General features: G+C 39.9%; 1 protein-coding gene across 3 annotated transcripts in view; it reads left to right on the forward strand.

Moving 5' to 3' along the window:
- LOC116427096 (uncharacterized) overlaps positions 1–20974 on the forward strand; it is a 109937-nt gene that overhangs the window by 49646 nt on the left and 39317 nt on the right. For 2 of the 3 annotated variants that reach the window (XR_013000138.1, XR_013000139.1), the window contains one exon: positions 7922–8101. The exons of the other annotated variant lie outside the window; for it this stretch is intronic. The gene's annotated coding sequence lies outside the window, so the exon portion shown is untranslated. The remainder of the gene's footprint in view (positions 1–7921; positions 8102–20974) is intronic. 3 annotated transcript variants of the gene reach the window in all.

Raw genomic sequence — 20974 nt, forward strand, 5'->3', positions numbered from 1 at the left:
TTTGAATATTCGCCGCGCGCGCGCGCGCGCGCGCATGCCATTCAATGGGACCGGAGCCGCGCCGCGTGTCGTGTCTGCGCGCAGCTCGCCGTTTCTACTTCGCGCGATCGACGAACTCGATTATACCGGAAACGAAACGTACGAACAGATTTTATTGCGCATTTTTCGTCTGTTCCCGCGCGCGTGTGCATTCAGCCCGATACATTCCATTTTACGCCATTCATTCGTCAATTAATTCGTGATATCCCGCTCTTTTTTCACCTTGCCGCTCTCCGATTCCATGTTTCCGACCTGTTTTCAAAATCCGACACGACGACATTCGTGATGAATATTTAAATAATGGAGATATTTTTTAGCTGGATATAAACGAGTCGCTGCAGTTACTCGATTGAGGATGTTAGTTTTGTGCGCTATCGAGAGTGCAATTGGCAAAATAGAATAGCGACGCGAAAATCAATTTTCCTAAAGAGCACTACTGAGAATACGATTAGAACAATAGAATATCAACGCGGAAATCAATTTTCCCGAAGAAGACTATCAGAAACATGATTTGGAAAATAGAATATCTACGCGAAAATCAATTTTACATAAGAACATTATCAAGAACGCGATTAGAACAATAGAATATCGACGCGAAAATCAGTTTTCCCAAAGAAAATTCCGATGAATACGATTAATCCTAATCGTACCATGTGTTTTTATAACGAATATAGCACGATGTGACTCTCAGTCACTTACGAGAATAGAAGGAACGATTAAAATGTTATTGTTTTTGTCTATAGGGTCCAAATATTAAAAACCCAAAAGAACTTTGGGAAATGCAATATGAAGTAATCAGAAAATTTAAGTAAAGTGTTCAAATGTGACTGAAAGATACGGTTAAACGACTGATCAATTGACTGCGGTTTACTAGAACTTCTGCGTCGATGTACTCGCGCGTTGTACTTCGATAACATCGATGCGCGATCGGGAGGGGATCGGAATATTGAAATTGGGGGAAACAGAGAGCTGAAGAATAGGAAAGGGGAAAAGTTGCCGATTGATTGCGGAATATGTTGAGCGAATAAAATAGAATATGTCGGGGTGAATGCGTTACGAGTGAACTGCGGATTTTTATGCGTTTACGGGGAATTTGACAGGGTGAAATTGCGCGGGGCGCACCGATACGCAGGGATGTGCGGTATATTTGGGGTGCAGTGTTTTTCATAGTGTTCTTTGGGAAAATTGAGTCTTTTGTTGGTATTCTATTTTTCTAATCGTGTTCTTGGTAGTGTTCTTTGGGAAAATTGATTTTTCCGTTGGTATTCTATTTTCTTAAACATGTTTTTGATTATGTTCTTCAGGAAAATTGATTTTCGCGCCGATATTCTATTTTCCTAATCATGTTTTTAACCCTTTGCGGACGAGGATTCTTTGAAACGTAGAAAACTTTCAGCAGATGAAGCTGAATTGTATATCGATTGCTTGAGCAATAGTAGATGTGGAAACTACGTACCGATCTCTTGTTGTTTGAGTAATTAGATTATTCGTTTGCGTCTTAGTATTCTAAATATGAATATTTGGTTTCCTCGAAGTGTCGACGTTCGACCGTAAAGAGTTAATACTCTTCTTCGGGAAAATTGATTTCCGCGTTGATATTCTATTGTTCTAATCGCGTTCTTGATAGTATTCTTCGAGAAAACTGATTTTCGATTCAGTTTCCTAATCGCGTTCTTGATAGTATACAAAATTAACTCCCTTAATCAAGTAACTACAGCGACTCATCGCGATTCGGCTCGTCGGGATCGTCCGCCGGAGTCGCCTCGCCGTCTCGCGTCGTTCGACGAAGATTTCCAGGCGCGCCGTAAACGCTTGATGACTTATAGCCGGCGGGGACCGCCGCTCGAAGATCGAAGCGGACTAATTGCCCGGAATAAGCTGAATACATGGGAGCGAATTCTCGGGAATGTCTCGCGGATAGAAAAAACCGCGGAGGGGACTCGCCGCGACCCGTAATTTCGACGGGGAATTACTTTCAGCCAGGCGTTTGCGGTGTCGTTGATCAGGATGAGGCGGAATTAAATTCTTAGACGGCGCGCGGCACCGTCGTTGACGGAAACGCGGCCGCGCGGTGCATTAGTCGCGGGATTTTCTTCGTCCGAGCGATCCACCGAAACGAAATATCGTCCCGATGTTAATCCTCTCGGAAATTTAAAAAGATTCCACCGCTCGCTGATTTTTCCCTCTTTAACCTTTTAGGCACGGCTGAATTTTGCGCGGGGCTGTTTCTCTGTACGGCAGAGTTCTGTACGGACAATGCTGTTCTCTACGCAAGTACATTGGAATGAAGTTTTTGATGATTAAATTATAATTTTTCTGAAAGATATGATACACATAATTTAACTTTAACAATTTACTTTAATAATTAGTAATACAATTGGCTATGATCTATGATATATTGGTAGCGACGGAGCCACTATAGTGGCGCGTCGTTCAGAAAGATGACATCCGCGAAAGCCACTATAGTGGCGCGTCGTGCCTAAGAGGTTAATTCGATCCCCCGGCTTCGATTCCTCGAAGTTACCGTGGGTCCTCGTTTACATTCATGCGGATCGATTCGTGTTTCGCGTTGGGTTCATCGGGGTCGAGGTTCAACCCATTCGCTGTGAGTGTTTATTTTAACCCTTTGCACTCGAAAAATTCACTAGAAACATTCAATTGATTTTTATGAGATACAGATGACATTTTTTTAAACTAACTTAATCCTTTGTCCTACAACGAGTTAGACTCGTCGCGAAGCATTGTTTATGATACAGAAATGTTGCCAAATAATCGTTGTTTAACCCTTTGCGGTCGGAAGTGCTCTTGGTTTCTCACTTTGAGGTTCACGTCGACGTTAGTTCATTCAATAACAGCTTGATATGACGCTCTATTTATTTATTCAAGAATATTTGGCAGTCATTGAAATGTTACCTTTATATGGTACAATTGTGATACTACAAATAAATATAGAAAAAATTGTTAAAACAGGTAGAGGTTGCAATAAAATAGAATGTCGAGTCTGACTCGACATAGGACTACTAAGGGTTAATTGAAATGAATTATAGTAATTCGATTTGGTTGGCATTCAACGTGTTAATCATTTCTCTGAGAACTTCTGTTATCTTTTTAATTGCGATACTTTAAGAATGGGTTATTTGAGCCGTCCGATAGTTTTAGTGTGAAATATGATTCCTATATTATAATATGAGAATAAACATTGCAAATAAACACATTCGTCGAACATGGACAACGTATAATTGAACGAAGTTTCATTTGTTCTCGTAAACCAAACGTTTTTAACACTAAAACTACCAGAGGGGTCAGATGACCCATGCCTGATGTCTCCTTTTTGCAATTATTAGAAAGGGAACAAATGTTTCTCTGAGAAATTATTAAAGAAATTCATTTAGCACTACGCAAATTGAATTGTAAATCAATGAAAGTCTGAACAGATGCACTCTTGGAGTTTCCATAGCGAAATTTTCAAAAGTCAATTGAAGTGCTCGGTTGTTTTAGTGTTAAACACTTCGTAGACATATTTCCGTTTGAAACATTGTGATGTGAATTCGATAATTCAATGGATGAATCGATAATACATCTGTCCAACGGTAGGATTGAAAATGATCTTTAATCACTGAAATTATATAAGTCTTCACGTGACGACTCATAAATGGGACGAGATTTCCAGATTCTGTCGTTTGAACAAACGACATTCGATGCTCGACAATGGCGTCTTAAATTCGCGACGACAAACGCAAAAGGACTGGCAGCCGGCTCGATTAATCGGTAATTAATGGGACGCGGCTAACGTGGCAAATTTACAGGCAAATATTTTCGCCGGTGATTAATATTGCAGCGCGCGACGAACGGGGCGGCTCGAGTCCGTATAATCTCGGACCAGTCGCGTCGCGCGGATGTTAAATTATTTGCGCTGTCTTTCCATTTACGATCCATTGATTAAACAATCGCGAGAGCGCGCCACCTTTCACAGGCCACGATGTATAAGCCACTATATCTTTCTCCTCTGTTCTTGTTTTTTTCCGCGACGCGATTTATCGCGAGCTGTAACTCTCGTTTCACGCGTTCGCGCCTGCAGCCGGTTCGACACGCGGATTTCGATTTTCCCGTGGAAAATACGCGTCCCGTTTCGATTGATAATTCCTGACGATTAATCCGCGAACAATCCGACCGGTGATTTCAACTAGGAAATCGTCTCCTTGCACTTGTTTTTCGAAAATCATCCACGAGTCGAAGGGAAAGAGACAAACAAGGTCGGACGGAGGAACAAGATATCTCCGTTTCCGCTGATAACGGGCGACGACGGATTTAAAACGCAAATTCTTTCGTTAAACGACGGAGTTAGACGAAGAACGCATAACGAACGAGATTGGATGCTGAACGCGTGTTACGGACGCTATCGAGGAATTTTGAAACGTGGAGACCCATTGGAAACAATTTAGAAATTAGCATCGTGCGGAAGACTGACTGTCGATGATAAGGATCATTGTATTGATCATTACTAGACTAGATTTTTATGCATTTACGAGAAATTTGGAGTGCAAAGTTGCTTAGAGTGTCTAAAATATCTAAACTTTAGTGGTTTTCATGACATTTCTTAAGGAAAATCATTTGGAATCTTAACCCTTTGAACTCTGTAGGCTCCAATATTGCACCAATTGTAATATTAAATATTTTAATGAATCTTAATCCTTTGCGGACGAAGTAGATCGAAGTAGCTCGGTACCGTATTAACCCTTTGCACTCGGAAATTTCTCACTAGAAATATTTAACATTTTTTGACTAATAAAGGAACTAATGAGAAGACGCATGTAAATTAACCCTTTGAACTCTGTAGGCTCCAATATTGCACCAGTTATAATATTAAATATTTTAATGAATCTTAACTCTTTGCGGACGAAAATTCTTCGAAACATGCAAAACCTTCACCATATAAAGCTTAATTATATATCAATTGCTTAATTAACAGAAGAAAAGGAAACTACAGTTTGATCTCTCGCTGTTTGACTAATTAAATCAGTTGTTCGCGAGTTAGTCTTCCAAATATGAATATTTCATCTTATCGAAATGCCGACATCCGTCCGCAAAGGGTTAAAGAAACCACCGTAAAATTATTCGATTTTCACATCCAAATTTTAGGCTAAGAAGGAAAATAAAAGATCTAAGAAATGTTACAGCATTTTCCATTTTCATTAGAGATACCATAAAAATTAGTCGCTGATAAATTACAAAACCATCTGGAGTGCTAAAGGTTAATTGTGCTTTTCTAATTACATTCTTGAACATTTGCATGATCCGCAATCATTACAATAAAGAAAGACGAAGCTTCTCTGTCTGCTCGCTAGATATATTTTCCATCTTCCATTCGTAGACCTCGATGAGAAGTTCGCGACGTAAAATCATGTCTAACGATGCGAACGCCGATTTACGTCGATCGTGTAATCAGTGGTTGTCGTTCGAGCAGAATGATTCTGTTTTATTGTATTCAAGGATAATCTTCCTCGAATGTTCGTCAGGAACGCGCGTTGTTCACGAGGAATACGCATGGCGATAATAAACAGCGCCGCTCTAGGAAACTTATCTCCCTAGCACACTTATCTGACACCATAACTCAACTTTTTATTGATCCTTCATTCGACCGGCTTATGGATAACCCGACCGGTATTACGATTTCCCTCGGACTCGTCGGGTCCTCTCGCACCTGTCTAGTTTGCATCGGATTTCCATTCGGGATTGTCTTGTCGCCGCGCGCTCGTTCATTCGCGAGACGTTAGCTGTTCGATCGCGGATCAGCGTCGGGTTTTTCGTTTCGCAGCAGAGATACTGGACGCTGGCTGCCGCGATCTTCACCGGCGTTCACGATTTCATCGAGTGGATTAGATTTTAACTTTCCACCTTCAGCGTTCTGCATTTTCATCGTATTTAAATTATTCTTGCACCTTTTTGGGGAGAATCTCTGATTGTGGACATAATTTAGCGGATTGAGGTTAATCAATATTGATTTCAGTGTTCCGAATGAATTTTCCTGTGGATAGTCTGTAATTATAGATATAATTTCGTATAAATTGTTTTTATATTTGAGATGTTTTCTTTAGTATACTTGAGAAATATTGATTTTAGTGTTCCAAATTAATTTTCTTCTGGAAACTCTATAATTATACATATAATTTCGAATAAATTGTTTAATATTTGAAATGGTTTCCTTAGTATACTCGAGGAATATTGATTTCATCGTGCTAAATGAATTTTTTTATGGAAACTCTGTAATTATACATACAATTTTTTATAAATTGTTTAATATTTGAGATGGTTTCTTTAGTATACTTAAGGAATATTGATTTCATCCTGCCAAATGAATTTTTTGTGGAAAGCCTGTAATTATAGATACAATTTTTTATAAATTGTTTAATATTTGAGATGGTTTCTTTCGATATGTTATAGCATTTCTAATTTTCGCTGGGAATACTACAAAAATTAATTGCAGTTGCTGATAGATTACAAAACAAACTGGAGTGCTAAGGGTTAAGAAACAAAGCTGTTTTATATAAATATTTCACATATCGATGCATTATACGAAACTTGATATTACATATAACACTTTGTAATTTTGTTATATCGAATCAAATGGTGACTGAGAGTCACCCCTCGAGTGTAAAGGGTTAACCCTTTCCACTCGAAAGTTTCTCACGTGAAGTATTCTATACTTTCTAATTAAATGTAGACAAGATTCTTTAAAATGAATTTAACAAGAAATCATACATAAATTAGGGGACAAAGCTATTTTCGTTCAATATTTCACGTATTGATGCAGTATACAAAGGTTAATGGTAAATACCAAAGCTTATAATTTTTCTGTATCAAATCATCTGGCGACTGAGAGTCACCTCTCGAGTTCAAAGGGTTAAATACCTGCCGCATTGAAGAAACGCGAGTCGATCTGATCGATAGCAGGAATTTCGTTTCCCCGAAAACAGTAACAAGAGCACGGCTCCCGATTTTTCAGCATCGCCGGTGCTCTCTCCTCATTTCTCATCGGCAAAAGTGATCGATTTCGCGTCATCGGCGATAGGTGTCCCCCGCGTTTTCATTTTAATTCGCCGTCCTCCCGACGTATCGCATTTCTCACGTCCCGTGAATCGCTCAATCGCGACCTCTGCCCCGGCCGCGTTTGTTTCCGCATATTTCATCGATCCCGCGAATTCCCGAGCCTCGTTCCCCATGATTTTTCCATTGTACGCTCGTTCAGGCGGGAAATCTCTTTTGTTGATACGTCGATACCTTGCCTGTGCAAGGGACGATGCCGATCTTGTATAATATAGTTCGAAACGCGAGCAATTACAGCTGAAAAGAGAAAAATTGTCGGAAGCAGATGATATCTCGAGACTCTCTCGAAATTTGTCTGGATCGCGCGAGAAACTGTCGATTTTCTATAATATTGCTTGAAACGCGTAGTGTTATAGCTATAAAAAAATTGTCGGAGGTAGGTGACGTCTCGAGATTTTCTTAAAATTTGTCTGTATCGCGAGGGAAACTGCTGATTTTCTAAAATAACTTTGAAACTCGAAGAATTACATATAGCTAAAAAAAGAACATTGTCAAAGCCAGCTGAAACATCAAACTTCTCTTAAAATTTGTCTGAACCGCGCGGAAATTATCGATTTTCTATAGCAAATTTAAAACTTGCAGAATTACACATGGTTAAAAAGAAAGAACATTGTCGAAGGCAGCTGAAACATCAAACCGCTCTTAAAATTTGTCTGAATCCCACGGAAATAGTCGATTTTGTATAACAATTTTGAAACTCGAAGAATTACACGTAGCTAAAAAAAAAGAACATTGTCAAAGGCAGCTGAAACATCGAGCCTCTCTTGAAATTTTTCAGGACGTCACGGGGAATGTTGAGAGTGGTGAAGATGATTCTCTACTAACAGTGTGGATATTAACCGAGTGTTGAAGCGAGAGCCGCATTAACGTGTTATTAACGTCATGTAACAAACAGCCGCGGCAGTGATCATGGAGAACGCATGCAGCTCGACTCGGAGCGATCCGGGAGCAGCTAATGGTAAGTCGATTTTTAATTAACATTTTTGACGCTTGTTTTCTTATTCCGTTAATCGCATGCCCCATAATAATAAATATTCCGATGAAACATTATTATAACAGAGATTTCTAGGTTTGATAATTAAAACAAAAAGAATCATCAAGCTTGATTCTCTTTTCTAATATCCAAGACTTCCATACATCATTCGAATACGTAGATAAAAATTTCAAAACTACTCGTGTACCAAAGGTTAATCATTTCCAAATGTCGGATTCGAACACGCCGCTCACCGAACGTTCAATCTAAATCCTCGAAGATAGTAACTCCACTTGGTAACAGCAAAGACAATAACTTTAATAGAACAATCGGTCGGATCGACTCGAAGTCGAACACGGTCGCAGGAAAATTTATACGACCATAAAGTATTACGATCGAATCGGAGTTGAACCTAGATTAAATTAAAATGGACTCAGAAGCTAGTCCCGGCTGCAGACCGAATTAATCCCGAGCTTAATTGTAAAATCAAATTAGACGTTACGAACGAGCCGCGTGCGTTACCGAAAAACGAATCGAAATAGAATCGATTAAAATCAACTTGCAAGACCAACGAATCGAGAGAAGCTTAGTGAACTTTTAGTGTACTTTGTACCGGGCAATAAAGGACTAGCCAGAAACGCTGGGCGGCAGCGTTCAACGGCGAGTTACGTTTTTCGCCCACACTTGACCCGCGCCGGGGTCAGGAGAACAGGTTCTTCGAATTCGTTCCACGAAACAAATTAGCCGAACCGAGAATTACACGGCGTTGTACGATACTTTGATACTTTCGCTTCTTTTTTTCCCCGCTGCCTGTTGTTTTTCGCTCGCGGACGAGATCATAAAGCAGCCGGTTGTTGCAAAGAGACGCGCTGCTGCTTTCCGCTGCACTCTGTCGCATCGAGAACGTTCACGGGGCTCTCGTATAATTTCATCTGGAAACCGCAGACCAGTGAGAGTCGTCGAACGGAAAGGTAGAGAGAAAGAGGGAGAGGGAGAGAGAGAGAGAGAAGGATTTGCTTTCTCGGCTAACCTCTTGCTTTTCGCTCATCGAAAGTTACCATTGTCTGTTCGAGGTCTGCGACGATTCTTTTTACCAATCGAACGGGGATTCCTTCGTTCCTCTTTGGTTATACAGGCTGTGGTTTGTAGGGACGAATTACTGTAGTCTGTAATCTGGTCGATGAGATTGTTCGGCCGATGGAAACAGATGCGCGTGATTAAATGTGGGGCGCGTGGTGTTTCGAAGTTTCTAAGTTAAAAGGTTTCGAATTTTCTATGTTTCCATGCTCAAAATTTGCAAGTTTCAAATGTTCATATGTTCAAATATTCAAATATCTAAATGTTCAAACATTCAAATATTCAGGTATCCAAATGTTCAAACATCCAAATATTCCAACTTTCAAGTTTTCAAACGTTCAGATATTGAAATATCCAAATATCCAAATGTTCAAATGCTCAATCTTTCAAACGTTCAAACTGTCAAACGTTCAAACTTGCAAATATTCAGATATCCAAATATCCAAATATTCAAACATTCAGATGTTCAAACACTCAAATGGTCAAAGTCCCCAAACCCCAAAGTTCCAAATACCTAAACCAGAAGATTCCAAATTCTAGATTTCCCCGACAATATCTATCATCCGAGTCCTCTGTCACTCAAGCGACAGTGTCATCGACCCAAGGCGTGGTCACTGAACGTTTCAAATTCGTCGGGCCGTCGATTCATTCGACTACGCATCGACTAGAACCGCAGGCCAACCGCGATTCGCTGAAACTCGTTCCGACGACTCGTTCGAACCGAAGAAGCCGCGATTAAGCTCGCATCACACCGAGCTAAGAGAAAATGTCTGCGGCCGCCCTATTATGTAAAGAAACTAGTTTCCCGTAACGACAGCCCGGGATCGGTCGTTACTAATTGAACGAGGCCGTTTACGCGTCCGTGGCACACGCTCGCAACGGGAACCTGTACTTTGATAAAGGTTGACGGCTCGTTCGGTCGTTAGCTCTGAAACGAAACGCCTGTCGTTTTTCACAGAATTATGGACATTGAAAATTACACGCGTAATCTAATAATTAACGCCACATCGAGCACTTTACATCGACGTATCTTCGAGTTTCCTGTTTTCCCTTTAGCCTGATTATCCGAGACACTCCTGTCTTAAATGATCAATTATATACAGACGCTAATTGATTATTAATATTTCTGCTCGAACGTACAAGCTTCTATATTGACACATTCAGTTGAGATCCATATATTGATTAATGAAAATTCGTCTGTATCTTACAATGAATGAACTTCTCTTAAATCTAAATGAATTGAAATAAACTTTTATCGATAAAAACACAGAATATACTAATTCATACGTGATCACCAATCTCATTGGACACATCCAGTTGAGATCCATATATTGATTAATGAAAATTCGTCTGTATCTTACAATGAATGAACTTCTCTTAAATCTAAATGAATTGAAATAAACTTTTATCGATAAAAACACAGACTATACTAATTTATACGTGATCATCTCGAATCTCATTATAACAGCAGTTTCAAGCTTCTATATCTAGAACCGAAAGTTCCAAACGAATGGTTCAATTATTCAAACAACGAATAATTCATACATGCTTTACTTCTTTCCTATTATTCAGTACTTCAATGCATAATTCAACTCCTCACGAGAACAAATTTAAAAACTTGAATCATTCCCATATGCAAAGGTTTAACAGAGTGAATCGTAGTTCCCCAGAAAAACAGAAAAATTTCGAACAACCGTGCATATGTCCGCTGCTCGCTCTCATCTAATTATCAGGCCGGCCGTTCGGACATGTATACTCCATTAATTATCGTTCGCCGAACTCCGAAACCGAGGATTCTATATCTAAAATCGAAAACTCCGAGCGAGTAATTCAATCATGCAAATAACCGATCAATACACGGTTTCCTTTTCTATTATTCAGCACTTCAGTGCGCAAATCAACTTTTCACGAGGACAAATTTAGAAATTACAAATTTCCCCGTATACAAAGTATTAACCCTTTGTACTCGAAAGTTTTCACTAGAAATATTTCAATATTTCCTAATGGGATAAAGACAACAATTTATGAAACTAACTCGAAGAGAAATCACACGTGCATCGAGGAACGAAGCTATTTTATTTCAATATTTCTCAAATTGATGCATTATACAGGGTGTAATATTAAGTAACAAGTTTCGTAGTTTTACTGTATGAAATCAAATGGTGAGTGAGAGTCACCTCTCGAGTGCAAGGGGTTAACACTATTCCTACCGCGACCAGTCAAATGACTGTTTTTAAAATTTCGATTAGAATTTCCTATAAACAACGTAATTGAATCGCCTTTATACTTCACGACTTTTCCTAAAATATATGTATAAATCATTTTTCAATATTCACACCTTTTTTTATTATTTATTTTCTGAGAAAAATTTGTAGTCTGTCTTACCTACCACGACCGGTCATTTGACCGGTAGAAGGATTTATATCTTTTTGTAATAGTATTCTCTCAAAGACTCAATTCCGATACTATAAAGTCGTTACAAACGAAAAGTAATGCAGTTGTGGCATGATTTTAGCTACAAAGTGCCTTTCAGGAACTGCTTTACGGCACTTCCAAGTGTTTACAGTTCTCGCTCGCCTATCGGCTTCGGTAAAATCGGTAAAATTTAAATGTCGAAGATGGCCTTTACAGGTATTTTTGAATATCCTAGACTTAGCCGGGATAAATGCATGGATTTTATATAAAGAATCCACGGGAGAAGAAATTTCGATCCAGGAATTCTTATTTCAATCGGCAGAAGAACTTGCCATTGAATATCAAAAAGAACTAGAGTTAGGCAAAGAAAATCAAGTAACGCCCGTCACAAATACACGTACGGGTTCACGCAAACGGAAACCATGCCAAATAAGATATTGCACGAACAATAAGACTAACAAAATCTGTCTAAAATGTAAAAAGTACGTGTGTGGGAAATGTACAATCGACAAACCTATTTGTAAAAATGCGGTGAAAACGAATAAGATGTAAATTACATACCTCTAAATAAAAGAAGCTATAATTGTATACTGTCAAATTGGCTATTATCATCATTCTATATTAAAAAATATAAGTTGTGCTACAGACCAGTCATTTGACTGGTCGCGGTAGGAATAGTGTTAACAGAGTGAATCGTAGTTCTCCAAAAAGAAACAGAAAAATTCCGAACAGCAGTGGGCATACATCCGCCGCTCGCTCTCGCCTAATTATCAGGCCAGCCGATCGGACATGTATATTCCATTAATTATTGTCCACCGAACGGTGAAACTGGGGCAACGGGTCCGTAGGCTCGTTTGCGAGGGGGACACGTGGCTGATTTCCACGGAACGATCGGGACGCGCATCCCCGCGAGAGAGCAAACAAGCGTCGGTTTCCATTTGCCGCGTCAATTATCGCGCGTTTATTCGCTTTCCAGCTTCGCGCCGGTCCTTTACGGCCTTCCCGTCGCTCGCCGATTTTTTCCGGCACGTGACTTCGCGACTTACCGTTTCTCCTCGGCCATTTTCCCGTGTCCCGTTGCATCGGACGATCTTCCCGCGTCCGTCGTCCGTCCGACGCAATTTTCGAGCCTCCAGTTAGAAACTAGCATCGGATTTCCCGCGGATATTATACAATTTTATTTATCGCGTAATTTCTCGGATTATATAATTGCACCGCGAACGTATTCTGCCTCCTTACTCGAGCGGCGAGTCGATCGAATCATTGCCACACGCGCTCGCAACGATTAATATAGTTTAAACTGATCTTGAACGTACACGGAGGCATCCGACTCGATTCGGTTGGCGTGTCTGTTCATTACGTACTCGTTCTACTTAGCAGCTGATGGAAACGCGCGTGTACTCGGTGCTCTCGGACGCCGTAACTCTTTTAATCTCTTAACCGTGGAATTATTCATGGGGGATTCGAGAATGTCTCCTTTCCCGTGAATGCTTTTCATCAAGTCGAATTACAATGTTAATAGGAATGCTATGGTAGTTTGTATCTCTTCCAATTAAGAAGTTAAATTGAAGTTAATAAAAGCTGCGAGGGAACGCTTGGGACGGAAGGAAAAACGGTTGGATTACGTTGTATATGATGAAATTACGAACGCAGTTCCCGTGGTTTTAATACCGATCACTGTCGGCGCATCGATTGAATCGCAGTGGATCGTTTCCTACGCGGAAATGGAAAAGAACAGCGATCGGGTAAAAAGAGAGGAGTATCGGTAAGAGGAAAAATGACGAAGGAAAAAATAGAAGCGAGTTGAAAGTGAATCGAAACGCGATCTCGCAGATTCCGGAATTATTGTATGAAAATTTAATGGCTGGGATGGAAGTGTTGCCGTTCGCGTGACTCTTCTTTTATTTTGATCGTGATCGGGAGCAGCGAAGGTGACTCGCGACGAGCATTTTAAGCAGCGCGACGCGATCGGCACGAGGCTGTACACTCGTCTTGCATAATCCGCGGCGCACGTGCTCCCGCATAAGAACGCATAATTCGACGGCGTGCACGCAGAATGCATCCTGTCTTCGGACCTCGACGCGCTCGATAATGCTCGCCGTTGTTTTCAGAGAACGACGGAGAACGACGCTCGGATTCTTTAATTCCTTTTGCATAAGTGGGGCGGCTTGTTTTCGCGAGCAATTTGTCTCGCGTGTCGTCTTGTTAATGTGCTGCTCGGAGAGAAGTTTCTTTCTCTGGTTGGGTAAACTTTGTCTGTTCTGAATTGTATAATTAGAAATTTCGAGAATTGTAGAATTATGGAGGTGGCGAGTTGGTGGATTAAGGATTGGTGGATTGGGGATTGGAGGACTGGAGAATTGGAGGATTGCAGGATTGGAGGATTGGGGAATAGGAAAATTAGAGAATTGAAGAACTGGAGAATGATAGAATTATAGAAATATAAAATTTTAAAAGTATACAATCACAGAATCATAGACTCATAGAATCATAGAATCATAGAATCATAGAATCATAGAATCATAAAATTATAAAATTATAAAATTATAAAATTATAGAATTATAGAATCATAGAGTTATAGAGTTATAGAGTTATAGGGTTATATAGTTACAGAGTTATAGAGTTATAGAGTTATAGAGCTATAGAGTTATAGAGTTATAGAGTTATAGAATGATAGAATGATAGAATGATAGAATGATAGAATGATAGAATGATAGAATGATAGAATGATAGAATGATAGAATGATAGAATGATAGAATGATAGAATGATAGAATGATAGAATGATAGAATGATAGAAGTATAGAATTATAGGATTATTAAATTGTAGAACTTTAGAACTTTAGAACTTTAGAACGTTAGAACTTTAGAATTTTAGAATTTTAGAACTTTAGAATTTTAGAACTTTAGAATTTTAGAGTTTTAAAGTTTTAGAATTTTAGAATTTTAGGATTACAAAATTTAGAAAATTAGAAGTTTACATTTGCATTAACAGAACTACATACTACATTAGAATATTATACAAGAGTGCTAGTAACTTCCGCGCCATGAAACCGTCAAACGCGACACGAAAGGTAGCACTTTTAACGAGTCACAATTTCGTCATGCACAACAGGTGTGTCCCAATACTCGGTGCATGCAACATCGGACAAACTCTTGCATCATCGTTCCCCATTAATATCTTCGTCTCATTGTTCACCTCCCTTCTAATTAATACTCGAAGTAGAACGGATACCCTACAATAAACTGTCTCGGAAACGCGGCAAGAAGTCCCGGACATCTTCTCCGTCCGTTTGAGTTTCGGTTTTCTTTCGATGGAAGCGCGCGTTACGGTTTCCGAGCTGCTTAATTGCTCGTGGCTGGAATTTATTTAATTTCCGTAACTATCGGGCATCGCGTTATACGTCTCGTCTTTCATCGAGTCATGCTCCACGGCCATTGGCCATCCGCAGTTCGACTTTTCATTGGCCTGGAGGATACCAGTCGAGAGATCTGCGTATCTATGGTCTATTTGTCCGGCAGTCACGTACCGTGTAATCACTTCTGCCTTGCCAGTACGCCCCGGCTATCGGAATCGTCTTGCGAAATCATCGTCGAACGTTTCTGGACACGGCCATTGTCCGGCCGTCGCTCCATTATCAGCCGCGACTAATTCTCGTCGATCTGCAGCTGCTCGAAATACTTTCACTGTAGCAGGTAGCTTCGTCACCTAGCACGTACGGTCGTAACCGATCAAAGTAGATCGAAGTAGCTCGGTACCGTATTAACACTAGAACTATCGAGCATTTAATACGATTGCTATGTAATACGTATGAAAATAATGACAATAAGTTTTTCTCGGTTCCTTCAGATACTCGTTATAGTGTTCAAGAGGAAAATTTTCCAAGTCATTTAACCCTTTGCGAACGAAGATTCTTTGAAATATATAAAACCTTCAGCAGATGAAGCTAAATGATACATCAATTGCTTAAATAATAGGAAAAACAGAAACCATGTGCTCACCCCTTACTGTTTAAGTAATTAAATCACTTATTTGCGACTTCGAAAAGAGCATTTCATCTCGCAGAAATATCGACTTAGGTCGACACTTACCGAATAACAAAAGGAACAAACGAACAAAACAAATAGCAGCGCATTGATAAGGGAACAGTAGATCTCCCCATTCGATTGGCTAAGTATTAATTGCTCTCGAAGTGCTCGTCACAGCCAAACTTTGTTAAAAATCAGACCAAAAAACGTCCGAACTTCGGAATGCTTCATTCAAGAAAAATTTCAAGTACAAAGCATTGACACTTTGAACTCTGTAGGCTCCAATATTGCACCAGTTATAACATTGAATATTTGAATGAATCTTAAAGAAACTACTCTAAAATTATTCGACTTTCACATCCAAATTTTGTGCTAAGAAGGAAAACAAAATATCGAAGAAATGTTGCAGCATTTCTAATTTTCGCTAGCAATACTACAAAAATTAGTTGCAGTTTCTGATAGATTACAAAACAACGTGGAGCGCTAAGGGTTAACCCTTTGTACTCTGTAGGCTCCAATATTGCACCAGTTATAATATTAAACATTTTAATGAATCTTAATGAAACTACCCTAAAATACTTCGATTTTCCACACATCCAAATTTTGTACTAACAAGGAAAACAAAAGATCGAAAAAATATTACAGCGTTTCTAACTTTCGCTAGGAATACTATAAAAATTACAGATAGATTAAATTTTTCCTGATAGATCACAAAACAACCTAGAGCGCTAAAGGTTAATTCCACATCATCCAACCTATGAAATTCACAGAACAACCCACATGAACGTGTCTTCCGAAACAAAACCCACGAACTTCCCAAAACCCGCCCCATTAAAGAAACAATTACGGTGTCCCGCGAACCGTCCAACAGCAACTCGCGCCTCCGCTAATCCGTGGCGGAGTCGTCACGCTAATCCGTGACAAGCTCCCGAAAGGTGAGCGAGCGGACTCTTATCTCCGGGAACCAATTCTTTCCGACCGCGAACTCGCGTTATTTCCCGTGGGCTTCCAACTCGACTCGTCGCTCGGTTTCCCTCGCCCCCGGAATTTTATCAGCGGCGCGGAAAGGTTGACTAGCGGCGGAGCAGGCCGAAACGTCCTCGGGAATTTAACCCAGATGCTGTTTTTCCTGCGAGCATCCACGGCATTTCAATGAACCGTCGCCCGGCCGTCCCTGCAGGATTGTTTCGCACCCCCCCCCCCCCCCCCCGGGCGCCCCTTTCCTCGCGACACTCTTAAGGGATTAGCGCGCAGCCGAAGCGCCGCGCGATTCTTCCGCTCTCGCTCGCTTCGCGAATCAAAGACGAGTCAAGAAAACCATTCGGCCTCTTCCCCTCCCACTGGACCGGACGAACTCGTTTTCTTTTCTAGGGACATCCCTTTGGTCTTTGACATTTCCCGTGACCCGCGCGCAGTTCGGAGCGATCGCTCTTTGTCTTGCCGGAAGAGCGTCGGGGCGAGAGGTTCTCGTCTCGATGGACGGGATTCGCGAGAATGATTCTTTCGAGATGAGGATTTTTTCTGTGCAAGTGTGATTTCGATCTTCTGCTGAGGTTCCTTCGGGTGAATCGAGGCTTTGATGATGGGAGGTTTGCTAGTTGTTGGATGATTGTGTTACTTGGAGCGCAGTGTGTTCGTGGAGTCATCGAGTAGATCTATATAAATTTATTTGGCAGATGCTTTATGCATCTGTGAGCTGAAAGGAAAATTTATAATCCTTATAATGTAAACGAAATGTAACTACCACAGGTTTAGATGTATATCTTACAATTTTTTCTGTGAAGCTTTTGTTTGTATTATTCGTAGTTTTTAAGTTAGTCAGTTTTGTCCTGAAAATGACGCTGCATCGCTTCTTCCGTCCTACCACTCGTATTTTTTAGATTTTTTTAACCAATCCACGTGTCTGTTCGCAGCAGGTTCAACCTAAACGTTCGGACATGAGTGGAAACTAGTCAGCAGTCAACTGAATTCATTGCAAATATATTTAATTCAAACGTGGCTCTACCAATTAAGTACTTTCTTCCCGTGACGAATCAATTCTCCATCACGCAACAGATTGAATTAATTGGGTTTTGGTTTTTGGTGTTGAGGATTGATGTGTGTTAGTGTTAAATGTTTCAAGAGATATTGATAATTTAATAGCAATACGTTTTTTGGAGGTTGTAAAGAAGGTTAGAGGTAAAGAGGACGGTTAAGACTATTAAGATTTTTCACCGAGTGTCGCTATAAAGAGGAATATTTCGATCAAGATTCGAACCGTCGATTCGAAACGATCTAAAACATCTGTTTTGCCAGCCTCGCGGCGCCTGAAGCGTTAGGCAACGCGTTAGACTTTCAAATTCACTGGTATGTGACAACCTTGGTCGTTCGCTGGGGAATCTCGGATTTTTCTATGTATTTTCGAATCTGCTTACGGCGCGTCGTTGCGAATACGAAAATTCTCTCCTTGAACGGCAGCGTTCGCGTGTGTTAAGCATCGCAGACGAGAACGCGATAGGAATGTCAGTCTAATTAATCAGTTTCTAATGTTTCGGTAATTTTAGTGTTAAAAATCGATCAAACATGAATGTGTTTAACCCTTTGCACTCGGGAGTGTCCCACTAGAAACATTCGACACTTTCCTATGAGGCGTAGACGACATTATTTGATAGGAATTAATGAGAAAATGTACGTAAATTAACCCTCTGCGGATGAATGTCGACATTTCTGCGAAATGAAATTTTCGCGTTTGGAAGACTAAGTCGCCGACAAATGATGTAGTTATTGAAACAGCAAGAGATCAGCACGTAGTTTCCTTCTTTTTATATTAATTAAGTAATTTATGTGTAATTTAGCTTCATCTGCTGAAGGTTTTGTATATTTCAAAACATGTTTGTCCGCAAAGGGTTAACCCTTTGAACTCTGTATGCTCCAATATTGCACCAGTTATAATATTAAATATTTTAATGAATATTAAAGAAACTACCCTAAAATTATTCGATTTTCACATTTAAATTTTGTGCTAAGAAGGAAAATAGAAGATCGAATCAGTTGATGATAGATTACAAAACAACCTGGAGTGCTAATGGTTAAGAAACAAAGCTATTTTATATAAATATTTCACGTATTAATGCATTATAAAAAACTTAATATTATATATAACACTTAATTACTATATAATTATTATATACAACACTTAATCATTATATAATTATTACATATAACACAAAATTACACATAATTTCATTACATCGAATCAAACGGTGACCAAGAGTCATCTCTCAAGTGCAAAGGGTCAATTTACAGAGGAGAGTTCCAATGTACTCCATCTCATTTACGATAACGACGCTATTTATCAGTACGATGACAGGTGAGCAATCAAAGCCACAAACCAAACAACGAAAGATTCATCTCTCGTCCCGCCAGCATTCTTCCAGACGCGTAACGCGTTCTCGCATTACCGTGTGTGCGGTTTATTAAGGAAAACCGTGCGATTCGCGCGCTCGTGTTCGCCGATGTGTGTCGCGGGTACGCGCGCGCGGTCTTTAAAAGATTCTACCCGGACTGGTTTGCGAAGGAAAGCGAGACGCGGAGCGGCTGGCCGCGCGATTCCGAAGCTGGTTCTCCCTCTTTCTGCTCGTCTTTTTTTTTCGTCTCCTCGCCGCTCGCTCTCTTGTTCGACCGGGAAACCGGCGCTGCCTCTTAGACAAGCGAAAACCTTTGCGTTCCCGAAAAATCGAAGACCAGTTCTCGCGAGCCGGATTATCGGGCAATTATCCTCTTACGCAAGGAGGCCGCCTTTTGACATTCGCGCGAGTTGAGTCGGCTCGATCGTGTCGAGGATCGTGTTGATCGCGTGTCGAATCATGTATCGCGAGGATCTCGCTTTTACTCTGTGTTACTCATCTTCGATGAAGAGTTTCACGCTTGTAACACGAGGATTTTTCAAATTCTAGTGACAAATGTTTGAAAAATCAAAGATTAGAGAATTTCTAGCCGTCTAGTAATGTTATTGTAAAAGTATAGAAACATTCAACAAACATTTGTCACTAAAGTTTGTTGAATGTTTCTCATTTGCTGAAAGTTTCACACGTTTAACACAGGAGGATTTTTCAAATTCTAGTGACAAATGTTTAAAAAATCCTCCTGTGTTACACGTATGAAACTTTCAGCAAATGAGAAACATTCAATAAATTCTAGTGACAAATGTTTGTTGTTTCTATACTTTTATAATAACATTACTAAATGGGTAGCAATTCTTTAGAGAATTTCTTGGTTTCTTCTGTTTATGTTGATTAAGAAGGCAATAGATGCTTCTCCGAGAAATTATTGAAGAAATTGATTTAGCGATACACAAACTGAATTTTAACATTAGAACTTCCGTACCAGTCAAAATGACTGGTTTCGATTTTTTTGTTTAGCAATTATTGATATCTCCGAAGCGTTGAATGTTAGAAATGATTTTGAAAATAAATAGTTACATTTCAGTACTATAATGAAGAAAGAACGCCTGAAGAAACTGAAAATAATCTATTGTTACAGTTTTTATAGTAATCGCATATTAATCGTATTAAATGCTCGGTAGTTCTAGTGTTAAATCAATTGAAGTCTCGATAGACGCGCTCTTGGAGTTTCTGTAGAATTTCGAAAAGTCTAACTGTTAGTTAAAAAGTTAAACTTAAAAGTCTAAGTCTTAGTGTTAATTGTAGTTTGAAACTATTGAGAATTCGCTATTTCTGAAAATATCGGAATAAATAGATCAAATGTTAGAATGAATTGAGGAATATTGAATTTATCTCGATCTCGACGTGTTTATTCGAGGAACTCGCGTCTGGATAATCGTCGTTGCCGTAAGTCATCTAATGAAACGTTCCAACAGCGAGGTTGTTATAAATGTACGGTAAACGAAGAAAAAGGAAGAGTCAATGATTTATCTCTAACAGAAAAGGCAACGTGTTCAGTGTGAACAAAAGGAAAAGCGCTAATAGGATAAAGAGGTGTAAAGGGATCGGTAAACTAGAATCGGGCAGTAAAAGTCGCGTTACTTAAATACGCTCAGCCGATTTACATGAGCTTTATCTTCTCGCCGTGACAAACAAGTCGTTATCAACGGTTATCGCGGATCGCGAGGATCTCGTAAACACAAAAGACCAGTTCCCGGCATCGATGGAAAGTTTCAGCTCGAGGTTTATTGTCCGTTCAACGGTCCAACCATTTCCTCCTGATACGAGCGCGTAAAACGCGTATCTTCTGTGTTCCATTAACACATTGTGTACCGGCTGATTTTCGGAAAATTGAACTGTGCGGATAGCAATTTTCATTGAGGTTAACTTATATCCCTATACAAAGAAAAACTCA

Source organism: Nomia melanderi, chromosome 14, assembly GCF_051020985.1.
Source record: "Nomia melanderi isolate GNS246 chromosome 14, iyNomMela1, whole genome shotgun sequence".
In the NCBI taxonomy this organism is placed as follows: domain Eukaryota; kingdom Metazoa; phylum Arthropoda; class Insecta; order Hymenoptera; family Halictidae; genus Nomia; species Nomia melanderi.